We start from the raw sequence: 20,198 nt of genomic DNA on the forward strand, positions 1-20,198 counted from the left end.
GACCGATGGTAGTGCCAGAGGCTGAAGGAGATCGAGCCTGTCTTCCTAGCTGAAGATGAAACAAATCCGACCACGTGCTTCTCCACGTGCTTAGCCCCCTTCTTCTACACAGAGGCTGTGGAGGACCAAGGAATTATACGCTCTCCTAAAGCATGCGGAAAATGTTTATTTGCTGTTTTACAAGGCCTGAACCAAAGCCTACTGGCCTCTTTCCAGTCCATTGAATTTTTTCTTTTTTTTTTTCTTTTTTTTTTTTTTTTTCTTCTCATTATTATTAAAGCTGGGAGAATGCTTTTGGTGAATAACGAATTTGTCAAAAAAATGCAGTGTTGAAGAAGCAACTTGCAGAATTGAGTCAAATGTGGTAAACAGATTTAGCTGGGAAAGAAAGAGAAAACATTCATAAAAACTAAGACACTGTTTTTCTTTGGAAATTATATATTTGTTTCACATGTGATATCTTTTTAACAGCTACAAAAAGGGGTCTAGATTGGTTAGACTCTGTAGTCAAATCTCTTAGTTATCTATCTATTTATTTATTTATTTATTTATTTATTTCAGACTGGCCACTAAATCAGTGCACTATATATGAGTTTCTTACTGCTTTCCAACCCATCTTGTCTGTTCACATCACTTTTGCTTGCTTCTTGCTGTCTGTCTTCATAATTTTCAGTGCCCCGCCCCAGCACTTACTCAGCCGAACAGACTATAAACTACTAATCTCCAAATTTATTGCAAGCGAAAGATGCCACCTTTGGCTGGCAGCAACCCCGTACATTATAGGTTATGCAAAATAACCTATGACAGTTGTTAGCAAACACCATTGGGTTGCTGTGCTTTCATAGATTGATCTGAAAACTTGCTATAGGGAAGAGTAGAGGTAAAATCTGTAACCCGTGGGAGATTTGTCAATAGGCCAAGGTATTGGTTCCTCTTCCCCATGTATAGGGAACGGTGAAGAAACAAAATGACTATGGTATATCATCGATAATGGACCCTTCAAAGCGAAACCACCAATCCTTCAATGTTGCCACCCACTAAACCTCCAGCACAGTGCCCCATGCCTCCGTGGTTGATCGGGATGTCCTCTGGTGAAAGCAACTCAGGCCAGCGAGGGCTGCATTTTCCCTGCAGCGAGCAAGCCTTGGAGCCGCCTGCCTGGGTGGTTTCAACTGACTGCAGCTGGCTTCTCCTCTGGCAGCTTGCTCTCCACCAGGTTGCTGCTGGAAAGCCTGTTGGGTCTATTTGACCTACTTGCCTCCTGCCTGGTGCCCTTCTGAGCTGCCTTATTTCCTCCCTGCAAGTGTCACAGAGGCAGCCTGAAACCCATCCATTGTGCTTCCAAGGGCTTCCCACCTATTTTGTCTATCATTAAAACTTAATGCAGACTTTCTTTCAGAAAAATAAAATAAAATAAAATAAAATAAAATAAAATAAAATAAAATAAAATAAAATAAAATAAAATAAAATAAAATAAAATAAAATAAAACAGAGCACTCCTTTTCCTTTAACGATGCTGTCTGATTTTACCAACCATGCCCAGACACTTGGTTTCACAGCTATGAATCAGGAACTCAAATGCCCATACCAAACATGCATGGGAGTTTCCCTGGAACATTGCTCTTTCTTCCTTTCTTTCTTCTTCTTTTTTCTTTCCTGCACAGCAGGAGCGAATAGCATAATAGTGGATATTGGAAATAAACTCTTGAGCAGTGGAAGGGCCATCGTTAGCACTGACAAAAGCAGCTTTTGAGGCTGAGCCAAGATCAAATAAATGAGAACTGGTAGGAGAAGCTGTCGTGTTTATGAACAGTTTATGAATGTGAGGTTCAAGTTACCACTTTTTTTGAATCAATTAACTTTTGTGATCCTCTGTATAGATGGGCTCAAGCTGAGGGTTTCCCTTTGAGTTAAGCAGAGATACCTTTGTCCTGAGCTGTTAATTAATTCTCACTGGGTGGAGCAAGAGGCTTCTCCTAATTTAATTCCAAACTGTTTAATTGCAGTCCTCGCTGCCATTTCCCTCCCCTCTTTCAAAGCACTTCCACGCTCAGACTTCCCCGCTGAAAGCACCTGACATGCCAACCCCACCCCAGGAGGACAGGGACACACTTATCTTCTGAAAACATGGGAGGGAAGATCTGGACTGCTCTTTTCAAAGGGAGATTTGTCACGACACACCTGCCTCCAGAGCCAAAACGCGCGCTGACCACAAGGACCCTACTTTCACCTTCATCCATGGAAGAATTTAATTAATCTTTCCATATTGGCAGCTGAACAACATTTCCTGAAGAGAAAAATAAACGTTAATTTCCAGAGGTAATTAACAGGCAGTGAATGAGACTAAAGGGCTTTCATCAAAATTACCAATCAGCTCAGATTTGAAGAGATTCTCTCCTCCTCATTGCTTCTTCATCTCATTCAGCCAGTCCTGCTGAATTAGTGCCTAATAGAGTCTCAGACATATTCATATCCTGTCAAATTCCCATCCTCCCAAGGAACTGTCCCTTTCAAATGGTAATACAGAGGGCGGATGATGTGCTCTCGTTGCTATTTTGGATTTAGCAGCTGGCTGCTTGCTCCAGCGGTAGCTGTGGAAACTTAAATACGGGATGTGCGTGTGGATACGTGTATGTGTAAACACCTACTCTTTTGCAAATTATACCCTGTATCTCAAATGGCATGCTCTTAATAGCTCCTTGCAAGCTAATTCACTTTTTATAGACCACCCCGGCTGCAGGAGGAGAAAGCACAACAGCTTAACAACAGCCAGGGGCAGCTTCTCGGCCCGGGGCTGCATTTGGCAGCTCTTCCCTCAACACTTGAAGTCTGCTCAGCAGATGACCATGGCCATCATCTGTCCTGGGCACTGGTGGCCCTCACCAAGATGAGTTTAGGGAAGGCTCTTTTCAGGCCATCCTCCCCTTAGCCAGCTGCAGGACAGCTCCGGGGGGTTACTCGTTGCTGCACGGATGGCTCCAGCTCTTCCCAACACAGCTCAACACACGCCCAGTGGGGTGTCTTGGGGTGGCTGGTCCTGGGATGGGTCTCTGTGGAGAGGAAGTGCAAGTCCTCCCATGTCAACGCAACAGAAATGGTTGCCTCCTTCTGCTTTGTTAAATATGTTGAGCCTGAGCCAATGAACCATGGGGCTTGTAGGGAGATTTCCACCACCACCTTCAGCTGGCCCTAGCCTTATCATCTGGAAATCCTGGGGGATCCCGTAGGGACAACGAGCAAGGAGAAATTTTTATTGAAATCTTTCTGTGTTCCTTACCAGGGCCCGTCTGGAGACAGCACTAGGTGGGCACTGAGCATGACCCCTGTTAACAATATACACTACACGAAAGCTAATAATTCTGGATAAAGCATATTCAAAATAGGATGCTTGAAGCAAAACTAATGCATTATTCACTGCTTGTTGGGAATACAAGAACACAGAGATAGACATCTGAGCCTTGGGCCTTTTCTGAGATGTACTGTACACTGGCTTAGTGTGCTTATGGCATTACAGTGACTCTCACCGCTATAGATTTTTCATTACTAATATTATTTAAAATCTTGCCCTGTGATCAAATAAAAACAAAAATGTATGTGTATTCAACTTTGCTTTCAACTGTATACAGTGATGTGAGATGTTTCTAATGTTGTATTCATTCCCTTGTTGTACATTGTGCCTTTCCCCTACCTTTAAATTAAATCACAGAAATATTTGTGAAAGACATTGGCTGAAAAAGTGCAGAAATTGATGATTTCTTGGTGGGTAACTGAAGACTCTTCTGAACAGAATTGTCAGACCAACTTCAGCACAAAACACAGACCCTGCTAGCACGATGCTTCTGAAACATAAAGACTGTCAAAGGACAAAACCCACGATATTTTTACATGCTCAAGATACGTGAATAAAACTCTTTGTAGAGCACTTCAGCAGTCATTGCAACAGCAGCACTGTAGCAAACCGGATTGGGATTCACCTAATTGTATGTAGACCGCCTACACTATTGATACCTGATGCTGAACTAACCACCCTCAGGCCATTTTGTGGTCGACAGAGAAACACAGACACTTGGGGGAGTGATTTATCTCTTCCTAAAGTAGATGTCTAAGAAAGGTCAAATGAATTGCATCCTAAAAGCGCCTAATTCTCTCCACTGACCATAAAGGTTGAAAAGAGTGACTAGCTCAGATGGAAATTAATACATTGTAGGCGTGAAAACCAGTGGGTTGGTGGGAAGATGGGGGATGTTAGAGTGCACCCCTATAGTCCTGTTGGCCAGCAAAAAGGTCTGCAGGATAAAGCCAGAGACCTCTTCCCCAGAGCCAGACTTCCAGGTTTTTAATCAGATGAGATTTTTTTTCGGCGGAGGTGTTTTGCTGTACATCAGCTGAGATGGTACCGTATGCCCAGACCTGCCCCGTGGTATCGTGTGGGACAGATAGGCGAGCTTATTTTGCAGTTGCCGGCACAGAGGGGAACCTCGCACGGTTTGGGGCACCAGCAGTTCCAGCAAACAAGCTGGACTTACAGCACTGGTTGCAGAAGCAGCTTGGCTGGATATCAGTTGAGAGTTTGACAAGGTATGTCTTGTCAAAATGGTTTTGAGGCCAAGATCTGGCTCTAGCTGGTCTTGAAGTGAGACTGCACGTTGGCTCCAGTAGCAAATCTTTTATTGGGCAAACTCTCTTTATGATTTTAGCAGCATCTCTTGGGGGACTGATGTAGGACCCACCTTTCCCCTGCTGGAAAACAGATTGAACCGTAAAAAGTAGCTTAATTATGTGTATTATTTTTACCCCAAATTCTCGCTTGTCGTTACATTCTCTGTGGTGTGTCCCTTTAAAAAGCCACAGACTTACCTGTGATATCCTTGATCAGCAATTAATGCTTTCAGGATAATCAAATTACAGTATGATTCCTAATGAACACTCATACATTTAATTGAAAGGAGAAATAATTGCGAGGAGCATTACCTTAATTCGCTGGTGCTTCATTTCAATATTCTTGAGTTTATATTTTTCATTGCTTGATCCCCAAAACAATGGTTAAGAAGCCAGCACTTCAGTTTCAGATGACCTCAGAAAAAGTCAATTTGTAAGTACACAAGGAAAAGCAAAACACTTTCAGATCCATTATCATGTGCTCTTGTTATAAAGCAATCAAAAAAATACAGCGACGTCAGGCTGACAATCACTCTCATAGTAGGTACTACGGTCACATTACAAGCAACAAAGCTGAGCTTGGTGATTTGTTATAATGTCACTAAAACCTCTTGATATATTTAGCAAGTGGTAATGGTAAAGGTTATAATTCCTTGGAGGGGCAATAGTGATGAAATAAACCACGGGGGTCAAGTGGATTATGACCTCATGAAAACTCAAATAATGGAGATGGAGCTTTATAAACTTCCTTATAATAGATAATGCCTTACACAATTCTGAAGCTGCTCGGTGCTCAATTCCGACTTGCCACAGGCTTCCTACTGTCTATATATTATTAGAGGAAAACTGAAAATTACTCCTGTCACTGCAAACCTTCCTTGCAGCCGCCCTGAATCCCCATTTCACGTACGGCGAGCACCCTTGCAGTGCTCTGGAAGTTCACAGCAGACGGTGCGGGTGTGCTGGTCTACCAGTCCTCCCTACCTCCCATTTACAGCGTGGGTGCTCATGCTGAATTTGTGCATCCAGTTTAAGGTTTGCAGTGCATCCCGGGCTGTTAGATTAATAACCACACAATGGCAGCGTTTATTCTGCTGCCGCACAGCGTTGTTGTGGGACGGGATCAAAGCATTGCTGCGAGACGGAGTAAGAGGGGAAGATGCACGGCACAGCTGCCTGCTTTACATGCTGCGCCGAAGGAAGCGGCGACAGCCCATTGGTTTTGCATATGAGCACGGGCCATACACGAAGTTCACGCCGAGTCGAATATATTTCTCCTGTATGCTCTACATTTCTCCCGACCACCTGGCTTTGCGAGGATGCTCACACAAGGTTCAGGAGCTCCTACTGGGATGCAGTGCGGCAGCTGGGGCAACCCGAAAGGCAGACGGCGCCTCTCCTCGTGCAGCCTGAGCGCTGTGAGAACAGCGAAGGGGATCAGAGCCTACAGGGGATCAGAGCCTGCAGGGGATCAGAGCCTGCAGGGGATCAGACCCTACAGGGCATCACCCCCTACAGGACCAGGTCCAGTGCTCACCCCCCTGAGCCTCAGAGCCTCACAGCTAGCCCCGCCCACCACCCCTTAAGCCACGCCCACCCCCCTTAAGCCCCCGCCCACTCCTTCTTAGCCCCGCCCACCCCCCATTTAACCACGCCCGCTCCCCACCTAGCCCCGCCCACCCCCGCGTAGCCCCGCCCCTTTCTCCCCGCTCGCCCCGCCCCGCCCGGCCCGCGGGGGCGCGCGTCGGGACGCGGTGCCGGCGGCCGGGCCGGGGCCGGGCCGGGCCGGGCCGGGCGGGGCGGGCGGAGGCGGAGGCGGAGGCGGGCGGCGGCTGCGCCCTGGCCGCGGCGGCGGCGGCAGCAGCGGGGCCGCGGGGCGCGGAGCCCGGCCGGGGGCTCCCGCAGCCTGCAGCGGCGGCCGGAGGGAGGTAGGTGCGGGGCTGTGCGGGGCTGTGCGGGGCGGGGGTCCCGCTCCTCTCCCCGCGGAGCCCCCGGGAGCCGCGGGCGGGCGGGCGGGCGGCGGCCGCGGGCCCCAGCATTGTTCCCGGCGGCGCCGCCGCTTTGTGCCGGGCTGCGGGGAGCCCCGGCCGCCGGTGACAGCGGGGGGACAGCCCCCGGGGCCGGGCGGGGGAGCGCGGGGCTCGGCCCCCGGGGTGCACGCAGGTACTCTGCGTCCCCGCGGGCAAGCGCTGCTTTTATTATCATTATTATTATCATTATTATTGTTATTATTACTGGTATTATTATTATGGCTATTATGATTTTCCGCGGTGACCTCGCACGTCATTTACCGCCGGAGCATCGGGAGGGAAGGGCTCCTGGCTAATGCGCCGCTGCTCGGAGTGTCCGGGGCGCGCCGGTGGCTCAAAATCAGCGCCATCCCTTTTTTTTTTTTTTTTTGCCCTTTTTTCCCTTTTTTTTTTTTCTCTCCTCTTTTCTATACATTTGGGAAAGCCGCCGCCGCTCCGCCGGCAGCCCCGGTGGCTCCGCTGCGGGCACCGCGCCCGGCGCTGCCCCCATCCCGCACCCTCGCCCCGCTGTCCCCGCGGCCACCGACAGCTCTTGGGTGGCTTCTCCGCCACCAGCTCCGGCAGCCGGACCCCGTCCCAGCCGCCCCAATCGCCTGCACCCCGAGGTACGGCTCTGGAGAGGGGGCGACCACTGGGCGATGCCCCTCGTGAAGCCCCCGGGGGGCTCCGGCAGCGAGAGGTGCCCGGGGATGGTTTTGGCAGGGTGCCGGTGGGTTCCCCCCCCCCTCCCCAAGGGCACGGAGCAGGTAGCACCGGGAGCCCCCCGGCACCGCTGCCAGCGGCCGTGGAAAGTCGCAGCCCAGCGAGCAAGAGGCGAGCCTGCAGCAGCACGAATTGCGAGGGGGGGGGGGGAAATAAATAAAAATAATAATAAAAAATAAAAATAAAATGCACCCGCCCGTAACAAAGGCGGCTGGCTGCTCTCCTGCTCCAGGAACTCATTTTGTGCAAAAAAAATCCGGCTTCTGGTTCTGCCTCTGCCGCGGATCGGCAGCAGGGCTTAGGGAAAGCTTGAAAGTTGCCCTGCCTCCGCTCCCCTCCTCTCTGCCCCTGGCCCGCGGGGGCTCGCCTCACCTGGGGGGCACAGCTGGAAGCTGCCCGAGCTGGTGGCAACCAGCGCCAGCAGCCCCTGACCCCGTCCTTCCCCTAACCCAGCTGTCCTGAGCTGCTGATGCCACTGCATCGCCACCCTCGTGTCCGAGGGCTGAGTGCCACCAGCTCTCTGGGACAAGGTCAGTCAGTGTTGGCTGAGGTTTGGGGCATCCCCAGCGTGCCAGGGGCCTGGCATGACTTGGCGAGGCAGGTCGTGGCGAGAGGGTGAATCCTAGCAGTGAATCCCAGAAAATGGCACCCCGGGCGGCGCTGCGCAGCCAGCTGTGTGCGAGCCGACAGCGAGCCGAGGTGGGAGGGTGCAGCTCCCTTGGCGTAACAACGGGATGCTTATTTTAGCATGGACGACGGCCAAAGATAAGGAGGGGTTGTCAGCCGGCTGCTCGGAGGACTTGCAACAAAACAAAAAAATAAGGCTTTGTAGAAATAGAAACAGAAATGTTTTCATGTAGGTAGTTTAAAGGGAAAAAGGAACACAACAAAAACCAGATAACCTTGCGAGTGATGGGCTCGCCACATCAAGCTGGCAGTACAAGATTTCTCCCATAAAAACCAGGATGATCCTAATTAAGCCCAGACCCCGTGAAGTGACACAGGGCTTTATTTATTTCAGATGTTTCTAGGTCCTAGAGATGGGGCCAAATGTGACGAGTTCGATGTGGCAGAGAGTTTAACCCCAATTACTTCTACATAAATCACGTGATGGTTACGGTAGCCGAGTACACGTGAGGGGTGCCCCAGGGCTACCGACTCCAAAAAGGTATATACCTGCCTAAAAATTGCCATTTAAAAACCTTTACTGAGTAGAGCACCACCACCTTCGCTACACCTGAGCCTACCCGTGTGCTGTGGCAGCCCTGCGTGGTCTTTGAGAGCCTCCGAGGCTGGCGGGCGGGCTGGATCTCCACGGGCAGGAGGAGGATGCGTGTGCCCGCAGGCAGCTGAAATGGTGGCTTTGCAGAGCCGGCAGCCGGGGAAAGGGAAGCAAAATGGGAGCTGACAAACGTTCTCCTTGCAGAACTGGGGTGGATAAATGATTTATGGGAGTGCCTGCTTTTTTTATTTTGAGCGGAAGGAGCCGGGTGAGGATGCATGGTGCCAGCCGCGAATTGCTTTGTTTTGAGGTCGGGCTGTGCTGGGTCACGCCTCCAGAAATGGCATCTACAGAGGGCCAGTACAGTAAATATTTTGTAGCTTTGCTCAGATTCCATATACTGTCTCTTGTTTTTGCTTTGTTCAAAGCCCTTCTTCTTAATTGTCCCAGAAGACTCCAGATTTCCAAAAGGAGGCAGCTTTATGACAAGTCCTAGGCTACAAAAAAGCATCGCTAACCTTTCCCAGGTCTCAGGAATTACCATTCCTGATTTTTTTCCAGTGTTGCCCATCCTTCCCAGGGCACTAAACAACTCAGTAACTTGGCTGCCTTGCAGAGGAGCTGCTTTGTCAAGTGATGTAGTGCTGCCCATTAGTTGTGGCTTTCTCTTTTTTTTCAGGCAGATCTATCCAGGCTGTCCTGTAATGTACGGCAGCCACGTAGTGGTGCTGTAATGTGGGCAGGGTGAGTTTATGGGATTGCATCCATGGGATTTCGCATGGGATTTTTAGAAAGAGCAAGGTGGGAGCAGTGGAAGGCAGACCAGCGCATGGATGGGTGGGTTGGGGATGCTCTGCTGCTCCATGTTCAAGGGCTGGCATTGAGTGCAAGCAGCTGGAGCCTGCTATTTCTGCTATGTTTTCGTTGGGTAGTTAATAGGGTACATGGATATTTGAAAATGCTTCTCTGAGGCTTTGGATTTGCGGCTGAGTGCTCTCAAGAGGCAGCCCAAGAGCCTGGGACAGGCCTCTTGTCCTTTTCACCCTCCAAAGAACAGTGTCTGTTGGCTTTGAGGAGGAGATTTTGGGGTTTTGCTCCCAGCTCTCTCACAGCAAGCTCAAAGATCTCAAACAAGTCCTCCCAGGACTGGCCATGTCCATGGCTTCTCCTGCAAGTCTGGAGCAGGGCACCACTGCGGCAGTGTCACAGAAGTGCCTCAATTTCTCATGTGCTTATTTTACTGTCTTCGAGCTGGCACTAGGGGGTGAACCCTGATGGGCCCAAGAGGAGAAGGAAGTTCACCTCTCCACCTCCTGAACCTCGGTGGGGCTGCTGAGGGCAGGCACCCCCTGGACATCCCCACTCAGGTAGTGCAGGCTGGCTTTGGAGAGCGCTCTCCCCTCCAACACCTGTGTTTGCTTCAACCTTTTCATTATGTTTCTGCCTTTGTTGTGACATGGAAACAAAGAGGCCGGAGAAACGCGGTGGCTACCAGGAGGGCCAGGAGAACAATGGCTCTCACGTGCTCTGGCAGCCTGTTCCCCACAGCAAAGCCAGGTTGTTTGGAGGAGTGCAGGTCTTGCATTCCAGCGAAAAATAATTCATTAACGGCCAGAGCATAATCGCTTTGCTCCAGAAAGGCGCTCCAGCTGCATTGCACCAACTGTTCTTTTTCAGCCTCTGAATCCTTAATGACAGTAGTAGCTAATTTCTCTTTTCTGTGTTTTTCTAACTGCAGCATCCTATTTTCTCCGAGTTTATTGAGAAAATAATAGAAGTCATTACAGAGCTACTTGTCACCTTTCAGAGAAGAAAACTTCTCCCTGGTTGAATGGCCAAGTTAGTTATTTGGTGACTGACTGGAACAATAGCAACTTTTTGTGGCTCATCAGTTATTCATCTATGCTTAGTGAGTAAACTAGAGGAGCGTTACTTAGCTTACAGTCCGTGAATATCAGAAGATGCTGAATAAAACAGTTGCAAACAGGATAACAATTGCACATGTGAATTGTGTTGCATGCCAGCAAAAAAGACAGACTACAGGGTCAGGAGTGGCAAAGTGAGAAATGTGTATTCATTTTATATATATATATATTTAATATTTGATCATGTTTGAAAGCTTAGGTGACAATACTGCATGAAATGGTCCTTGTTTTATTTTTTAAAAAAAAGAAGGTTGTCCTTAGGTTGAAGGAAAGATACTGAGGAGTGTTGAACTGACTAGTGCAAAAGGTCAGTGAGAACAGAAATGTGGAAAGCTAAGTAAAATGTATTTTTGTGTATGCATGATGCACATCTTTCTGGTGGCCGGTGATGGATCACTTGCTGCAGAGCTGGATTCGCACAAGGCCATTGCAAAGCAAACAGGAAGGGCAACGCGTTGTTTTTTTTAATCGGGCTTTTCCTAACCAAGCAGTCAGGCATCAGCAGCAGAATAATAGATGTCCTCATCTCTGGCCTCGGTGGTGGGGCTGGAGATGGGAAGGCAGCTCTGTCCTGCAGCGAGGTGGAAGAGGACTGCTGCCCTGAGCTGCATCAGCCCTCACCTGGGCTGGGCCTCCCTCTCCAGGCTGAGGGACACTGAGGGAACGACAGAAGTCAGTAGGAATTTATGTACAAAACACACATCATTGGGTTTGGATTTTGTTGTTTTAAATCTTGTGCACTTTTCAGGGAAGAAGAAGAGAATTACCATGTCTTTCTTGGAAGAATCTTGTTACTTCTTGTGCAACTCTCTTTGGGGTTCTCAAAGAAAGTTAGGGCAGGGGCCAAATCCTATTTAAGATGCCTGATTTTGGGGGTGGAGAACTTTCCACAAGTCCCACAGGAAAGCAGTTGGATCACAGGGCTCCATGAGAAAGATCAACATGGGTCTGCAGCCCTGGAGGGTCTTCTGGTGGGACAGCAAAGGCTACTGTCTACCTAGGGTGGAGCACGTGGTGTGGAGATACATGTACATAGTTCCACACATACTCGTGTTGGCTTGTCCTAGAAGGAGCAAAGGCAGAGAAGATCTTTGCTGTTGTAGCCTTGAGGTGCTGTTAACTCATCTCCAGTCTGTGGAGGTGGTGTGGATGGGGTTCCCTTTCTCTGTTTTGGCATGGGAGGACCTGTGTGGTGAGGGTGGATTCACAAGGCCTCTGTCACGGGAGAAAACGGGTTCCTTGTGAACAGCTCCTCTGCACCGGGTGTGCAGGGGGCACTGGAAGTGGTGTTCTGTGATGGGGCTGGTGGTGCCAGGCTTGATATTTCGTGTCTCACCCGGGCATTTCACCTAAGCAGCTGTTCGGCTTAATGAAGACTGCTTGGCCAAGCTCCAGTTGTGCTGGAGCTGAAATGGTCTTGGTAGATGGAAGAACGCGGTGGTGAGGAGCTCACTGAGGGAACACATCAGCCTTTGGTTTGGGTTTGCCATGTAGGTCCTTAATTTATCTTTTTCAGATGCTCAATTAGCAGCTGTGGGTCCTTCCCATATGTGCTTAGCCATGAAGCCATCGCTTGCGTTTTAGGATGCGTTCTGGCTGTCACCATAACTTCCTGTCTTCTAAAGAGGATCATTAAAATTGATGGCCCTAAGCGTTGTTAAATGCCACAGAAAAGAAAGCGAAAGCAGAGCACGGCTGCGTGCCACGAGCTTCACATTCATAGCGTGCAACCACAGAGCCGACAACGTCCTGGAGAGACTTAGCACAGCCTCCCAGCCCCCATCCAAAAGGCAGCCGACCCCGAAACAGTTCAGTCAGAAGCCCAGGTGAATGTCTTTGATCAGGAACAGGCTCCCGGACATCTTAGCCATGCTGTGGTTGCTGGAGAGGCCGGTCAACACTCCTGCTTCCTGTTTGCTTTCGGGTGGAACTGAAGAGCTCTTGGCTTTGAAGCACAAAGGTCCAAATATTTTAGGACCCCGGTGCTTCTGAAACTGCTTTTCTTGGGGAGAGGTGCCATTGAACTTCAAGGAGCTGAGGCTCTCAAGTGAGCGGCCTCTCCTTTTTGAAAGGAAGGGGGTGTTTCTATTAGAGTTTCCTGTTTGTAACTTTGGCTACAGAATGCGAAGTGGTCGGAGGTGGGAGAGCTACCGTGTAGGTCAGCGTGGTCTTTTTGTCTTTTCGTATTTGTGTGTGTGGCGCACGTATACGGATTATTTTCATATTTACGTTATTTAATTGTTTTGATTTGCGCAACCAAATTTTGCGGTTCTATTTCAGGCTGCTGTTTTAAGGAAGTCTAAGTAAGGTTTCCTGTCAGGAGTGGCTTAGATATAGCTGATCCTGCTGTGGCGCAGGACGATGGCTCAGCCAACTTCTCAAGGCCCTTTTCGGGTCCTTTTCTGTGCTTCTCGGCAGTTATCAAACAAAAGAAATTCATAGTAAGTCGTGCCAGTTATGCTGACATGATTTCGCTATCGCATTTAGCATGGATACTTGTTTGCAAAGGAAATAATAGCTAATTGTGGCGTAGTTACCGCTGCTGACTTTGACAAACATTTCTTAAAATTACAGAGGAAAACAACTGATGCTACATTTTTAGACTAACATCATGATATGGCTATGATTAATTTTTCCAGGAGCTGTGTGGTTTTTATATCTGCTTAAGTGTATTAACATTTTAAAAGGTCAAAGGTAAGCTTTAAAATGGATGCCAAATTAAGATGGATGGCAGGAAAATGACATTTAGTTCTTGTTACCGCATATTGTTTGAATTTGACCAAAGGCAAAAACAAAACAAAGAACAGCCCTCCCCCCCATCCATCCATCCATCCAGATGGACAGACAGACACCCACCACCTGACTTCCCAGCACACCTGCCCCTGGAAAGCCTTATTGGGGTAGGCAAATTCCCACCCTGCCAAAATCAGGAGTTGAACATCTTCATTTCCAGAGAGTTGAAGCACCCGTGTGCAAAGTCTCATTTAACTGAAGTGAGTGGGCTCTGAATAAATCTATCTAAAATATTTTTATAGGGAAAAGACAGCTCATGTGAACCATAACCATGCTATCGTTTCCTGCCCTTGCTGTGTCTGAGATGACTGTTTCACCAGGGAAAGGACTGTGCCCTCATGTGTATCCATGCAGCTCCTCGCACATGGAGTCCTTCCAAAACCAAAAACCAGCTTCCAGTGGGAATGGCTTTCAGTGGGACCCACGGGAAGGCATAGCTGACAGCAGGGCAACAAGAAGAGCTGCTCTTCAAACACACCGGTGCTCAGCAGCCTTGATTTTTGGGGAAAAAACTTGGAAGGACAGCATCTGATTCATGTCCATCACTTCCACTCTTGCCTTTAAATTAGGATTAGGACCTAGGCTGCAATGCACTGTGTCTTGGGAATTACAACCACTCTGAGGGACCCAGTGCCTGTTTTTGTTATTCCCCAAGGCACATTCACTCCCATCACTACGTGGCACTTGCTAGCCCAAGGTTAGTGGGTTGGAGAAGAGGGGGAAAAAGGAAACTAAAATGTCTTCCCATCGTTCTTCCCGCTGGTGCTGGTAGTTTGTCAGCCAGGCAGCAGCCCCGGCGGGTGCTGCCTCAGCCCTGCATGCTGTCCTGAAGAGATGTGGCAGAGGTTAGGTGAAGGAACAGTCAAATCCCCTTCTCCTCCCTTCCCCCTCACCTTTTTTTTTTTTACCCTCCCAAATTGTAAGTATTCCTAAGCATCTGTTTCAGGGTGCTGAAAATGTTTGTCCAAGATTCTGGCCCAAAGAAAGTAAATAAAAAGGGGAAAAAATGTAAAATGTCCAAGTGCTTTGTTCCAGTGTGAAAATGTATTTTCATTTCAAGCTGAATTGATTCCTTCAAGGCCTTGCTACCCTCTGAGTGGAGCAAACAAAACACTTTTATTTTGTCATTTTACCAAGAAAAAAAAAATAGTTCTTCGATTGCTCAACTCAAGCATTTCTTTTTTTTTTTTTTTTTTTTTTTTTTCTCAGCCAGCCTGGCCACCGTAGCAAACAATTTCATTATTTGCATAGCTCTAATTGCAGTGATTAAACAAACACAGCAAATGCTGACCCTTCACAGCCTCATCACAACCCCACGGCCGACTTAGCCTGTATTTTTTTTTTATCAGAGAGGGAGATTGGAATGGTTTTGTGTTAGACTGAAAAGAAATTACCAACGTTATTTTATTTTATTTTTTTAATCCAAACTGTTACACTGTCGTTTTAGAGCAAGAATAATTTCACCCAATCTCTTGCTAGCAGATTCAGGGATATCACCACAGCGTGAACCTGATACAGTTTAAAAGAAATCAGGTTTCAAATATCTTGTTCATGTGTTACTCCCAAGCTGCAGCCTTTGATGCTGCTATTAGAATAAAGCGTAGGATTGATATTCTGCTGGCAATACTGATGTTAACACGAAGCGCTCAGAAACAAGCGTACCCACTTTTATTTTTCATTGTGAAGATGTCAGGTACCCTAATACGGGGTTAAGTAAAATCTTATCTGGCTGCAGTTCCATCAAACAGGAGCAAACAAATTTTTGGACATTTTTTAATGACATTTATTTATAGCAGGTAGAGCACAGGCGGCTGCTATTTCTCAGCATGCTGGAAGAATGTTCTCCAGATGGTGCTTACTGTTTATGCTTTTATTCAGTTCACTTGAACACAGCAGCACTCTACACAAAACATGGAAAATTGGAAAATAAAAACAATTATGTTTTTACAAAGTGCCATGTTATTTGCTGAAATGTCTTATTTGACTGATGAGAGATGCTTCAGGGCAGCACGGGGGATCACGCCTTTCACACAAACACTCCTCCACGTCACCACGTGGGTAACAGGCTTGAGGGGGAGCCGCTGTTCTCCCCCCAAAAGGTGGGGTTTGGCATGGCCCTGTATTTGTGCCTCTCCTGCCTCCCCTTCCCGTGGGGAGGTGACAAAATTCAGGAAAGGGGTTGTCGTGGCACTGTTTTGGTTGTGTTTGAGTGGAGAGAGGTGAGACAAAGCCATCTCTGAGTCCTGGTTGTGCCACCATTTCCATTGGCTTCCAATCTCTGCAAAAAAATAAAGTACCAAGGTCTTTGTTGGTCCAGATGAAAGCAATAGCGAAACTCAGGACTGATATCCAAAAGGGCCAGCGTAGTCCATGGCTTCTGCTTGTTAGCGTGGTGAAAGCACATATCCACGTACCATGCTCTTGTGGTCTTTGTTATATGGCTTCTACAGGTTTGCTCCCACATTTTTAGACTGGAAGTTGGAAATAAAAGAACCTTTTTTTTCTCAATAATACTTGGAATGGTTTTCAATTTCAACCCTATCCCGTTTAAACTTTCAATTTGGACACAATTATTATTTCTTTGTAAATACAAGCCTTCAGGTTCCTTCAAAATACAGTCTGAAGCCAGCAGTACTTTTAGTGAAATTGGACTTCAAGAAATGAATGTGTAAGCTGTTGTTCAACCGGTTTTCGGGATTTCTTAGCTTAATGGTGGGGCAGTGCTGCACCGTACTTCTATTTCTCTCTTGCCTGTTACCCAAGAGACAGCCCTTTTCCAACCTGAATTCTTGCTACATCAGCTACATGCTGTTTATCTTCCCTTGCTCCCTTGGCAGTTATTATTTCTTAATGTGTTAATTGTAGTTCCTGGACCCCAGTGTGTGAGCATGTGTAATGCTCGCTGTAATGATGTGGACGCGTTCTGTAGTTCCTGGAATTGCAGAGAGAAAATGTTATATACGTCCTGGGCACAGGGCATCCAGTAAGGGAAACCAATTACAAGAATTCAAATAGCATAAAAAGAATAAAATGGGTAATTGGGAGGAGTACGCGTTGGGTCTTTCTTTTTTTTTGTTGCTTATTCAATTATGATTCCTCCTAGTGCTCTTGCTTTGTGTGATATATATTTTTTTTAATTAAAACTTGAATTATGTCACTTGCTTTCCACCTTTTAACAATATTTCACTGCAAATTCATTCCTAATAGCAAGTAGTCAGGGGTAAGGAATGGCTTTGCTGAACGATGGGGACTGTTAATTATTAAAAAGAAACCTATGGATTTGAAACAAATTAGAACTCATTAAACCTAGGTCTGCTTCCACAGAGACCAGCTGACATGAAAAAGCACATCCACAGGCACAGAAAATCTCACTTTTGAGCTGATGCATCCCTCGTGGAGGTGTGCCTGTGCTGGCAGGGGGTCTGTTTGCTATTTTGGCTCATGTCAGAGATCCCGATCTCTGACCTCAGTTCACAACCTATGGCTCTCCGGTGTTGTTCCCATTTTCCTTCCAGCCAAGGAAGGGCCACCCAAGGCCATGCACGGAGCAGCCCCACCTCGCTCCTGGAGGTGCTACTGGCCACCAGCATCTGCAGCCCCCTGGGGTGGCTGGGTGGGTGCTGGACTGGCTGCTCTGGGTTTAGCAAAAGGGGAAGCACAGGAAAGCTCCTTTTTCTTTCTTTCTTTCTTTTTGAGAGGAGGGAGATGTTTGATTTCTGCCATGAGGCACTCTTGCCATGACCATGTCAACAGACTTCGTAGGCTAGATCTACTTATTCATGTTTAGACGGGGTGGGGTGGGGTGGGGTGGATTGGGTCTTATTCTTCTGTTTTGGTTTTTGTTTGCGATCCAAATTTGGCTGTGACCCTTAAGTTGTTTGTTCTTAGATGCTTTTTGTGAGACCCTATAGAAAATCCCATGGGTTGAGGTGGTTGTGGGACACCATGTACGTGTGTAACTACAGAATGTTTTAACTTAATTTTCTGAAATTTTTTAGAGGGAATGGGTGAGTGTGTCCACAAGAAAATTCTAATAAGGAGAGCAAGAGGTGGCCTGTGATGAGCATTTGGGAATTTAATTTTACATTCATGGGCATATGGAGTTTGCACCCCAGGATTTGCTGTCTTGCCGAGACACCCCCCAGCTTGTCTCTAGTGTTACTGGGAGTGACATGCTCGCATCGGGAGAAGCAGCACCCATCCTGCTGGCTAGAAATCAGCAATAACATTTTGACATCTGCGCAACAGTTTAAAATGAATTATTCAGCACATAGATCGTGCTGGTGGAGCAGCCAGCACATCTCTGCCCATTTACTACTGTCAGTCCTTGGTGGAGATATCACTGGTGCCAGTGGGAAGGGAGCACATGGGCTGGGGGTAGATTTTGGCCCATAGCCTGGAACAGCATTTGACAGCACCCCTGCAGAATATGATAGGAATAATCTCCTTCACCACCGGCAAAGACCTGGAGACAGTGCCGGTCTGCTGCTTCTCGTGGAGTAATTTTTAAAAGTGATGGAAAAAAGGCCTTAAAAATTAAATCATTGGTAGTTTGGGCTGCTCGAGTGAGGCTTTAGAGAGTGAAGCCTGCGTGTCAATGTGGTGAAATGATACATTGATTTTTGTGGTGAAATGTATCATTTCACAACAAAAAGTGCCTTTGGTGTGCCTCTCTAGAGACGCCGAGCATCTCCTGCCCATGGGGAGCAGGCCCCGAGCATGGCCCAGCAGCAGGCCCGGGCCAGCCCCCCACTTCTCCCCAGTCAGAAACGAAGTGCTAATTCCTCTTAGCAAGGAAAATTCGTGAGATTCACAGTGTAACAGCATCTCATTTGGAAAAACAAGCCAAACTGCTACAAGAACACGCTTTGGGGACCTGCAGGTGGGGGGCTGGGAGCAAGCACAGGTCGGCTGAGCAGCAGCCCAGAGCAGGTCTGTTCGAGGCGGGCGTTCAGGAGAGGAGGTGGGCATTTAGCTTGGACCTAGCTTGCTAATTCAGCACAGTCCTCTGAATTAAAGCAGTGTGTGTGTGTTGTGAGAGCCTGTCATCTGTTATTTCACACGATGCCTGTTCCCTGTAGCTGCATTTTAAATATAAATGCAGAACGCAGGATGAAAGCGTTCATTGCTGTGGGTTATTGGCATTTCATCGCCTTCCCTTAAGGACTATGCTGTAGCTGCCCACTGATAATTTATTCAGTAGGCAAAAATTTGGGAGCAGTGTGCAGCAAAATCATCTGCCTGTCATTGTCCATGTTCTTGTCCTTGTCTGTTGCCCGTGTGCGGGTGAGGAGCCCTGGCACAGGCTGCCCAGAGAGGCTGTGGGGTCTCCTCCCTGGGGATCTCCAAAAGCCACCTGGGCATGGTCCTGGGCAGCCTGCGCTGGGTGTCCCTGCTTGGGCAGGGCTTGGAGCAGGTGAGCCCAGAGGGTCCTGCCAGCTTCAGCCATGCTGTGGTCCTGTAATTCTTCAACAAGCTGACTGAAAAAAAAAACAGCTTTCCACAGTTTCCACTGTATCTTCTGTACATATGTAACAAATAATACCCTCCTGTGTAAGTAGCTGTACTTGGAAAGGAAAGACATACTACCCAGGTGACTATAAAACAAATGGCTAGCATGCATTGAAGTGCTTGGGGAGGAAGGCGTATCAATTGAGAAAAGACACTTAAGCACCTAATGAAAGTTAAGCAGATCCTTATGTCTACTGAAGTCAGTAGCATTTAAGCATTGCTGTCTCTTTGATGAAATAGGGACATATGCACTGATAGCAGCACGATAGCTGTAAGGCTGGAGCTGAAGGTTTTTGAATCCCTGTGTGTGTGTGTAGCTTTACTCTCAGCATCCCCGAGGGCTCTGCAGTTAGCTGAAAGAAATGAAATCATGATAAATACCCTGCAGCTCTTGATACCCTGATGCAGGTCTTCGGCTGGAGGTGGGGTGATGTGTGCCCATCCACTGTTTGGCCCCAGCAGTCCTGCAGCCAGTGTTTCCAGAGGTGCGAGCTGGTGCTTGGTCATGCAGCCAGCACATGGGTATGTATGTGCCATATTTCTGTAGTCTGTGCTAGGTTTTTATGCATCTGCCACCACTGAAGTGCCTGCACCTTCTTGCCAGCTTTGATCTACTCACCGTCACTGCGCTCCCTGGAGGCAGAGGAATATTACCCCCCCTTGGCAGAGAGCAAGAAGAGGCACAGAGAGATGTCAGGTCGGATTTTAAAAGTTATTTTCACATCCAGATATGCAGAGACACCTCGGGGGGAATTTTTCCAGACCGTGTGTCTGTGTACTCCAGGCCATGTCTGCCTATGAACCTGGCTTGCTCGACCTTACGTGGGGGGTTTGTGGCAGGGGATGTGAAGGTGCATCTCTCTGCTCGAGAAACCTACCTGGCTACTGTGTGTGAGGAGGTGAGGGACCAGGGATGTGCAGAAGACCAGAAGAAAAGGCAAGAGGGTAAACAGCCAAAGTAATGTATGTATGAGGGCGAGGAGCGCTGCGTGCTTCTGTTGCCACTCCGTTGGAAGGATGTGTGCAGCTTGTGAGTATCCATTAATTAGTGATGTGTTTGCTCCGTGCTGGTGTCAATAAAACCTTAATAGTACATGGTACCGGCCTGTGATTACTTCCTTTTTTCCGCATCCCCTCGTGAAGATGCGTGGCTGTCAGTGAGTGCAGTTGTGCCCTGTGTACAGTGTATATCACTGTGGCTGATGATGTAGGAAAGGGACTGTAACATTGTTCAGCAGCTAGTTAACTCCCATGTTGTTTTTTTCCCTTATAGAAAGGTCTTAGATATGCAGTACTTGCATACACAAAATAATCAACATTGGTCTTTCTTTTGGTGAAACATGCTAATTCTTAAAA

At 47.9% G+C, this 20,198-nt stretch overlaps 1 protein-coding gene across 2 annotated transcripts in view; it reads left to right on the plus strand.

Annotated features, from left to right (window-relative positions):
• The first annotated feature begins 6,402 nt into the window (after positions 1 to 6,402).
• Positions 6,403 to 20,198, plus strand: part of RAI2 (retinoic acid induced 2) — a 32,525-nt gene continuing 18,729 nt past the window's right edge. For both annotated transcript variants that reach the window (XM_084505530.1, XM_084505529.1), the window contains exon 1: positions 6,403 to 6,587. The gene's annotated coding sequence lies outside the window, so the exon portion shown is untranslated. The remainder of the gene's footprint in view (positions 6,588 to 20,198) is intronic.

This window comes from Aythya ferina (genome assembly GCF_964211825.1).
Source record: "Aythya ferina genome assembly, chromosome: 1".
In the NCBI taxonomy this organism is placed as follows: Eukaryota; Metazoa; Chordata; class Aves; order Anseriformes; family Anatidae; genus Aythya; species Aythya ferina.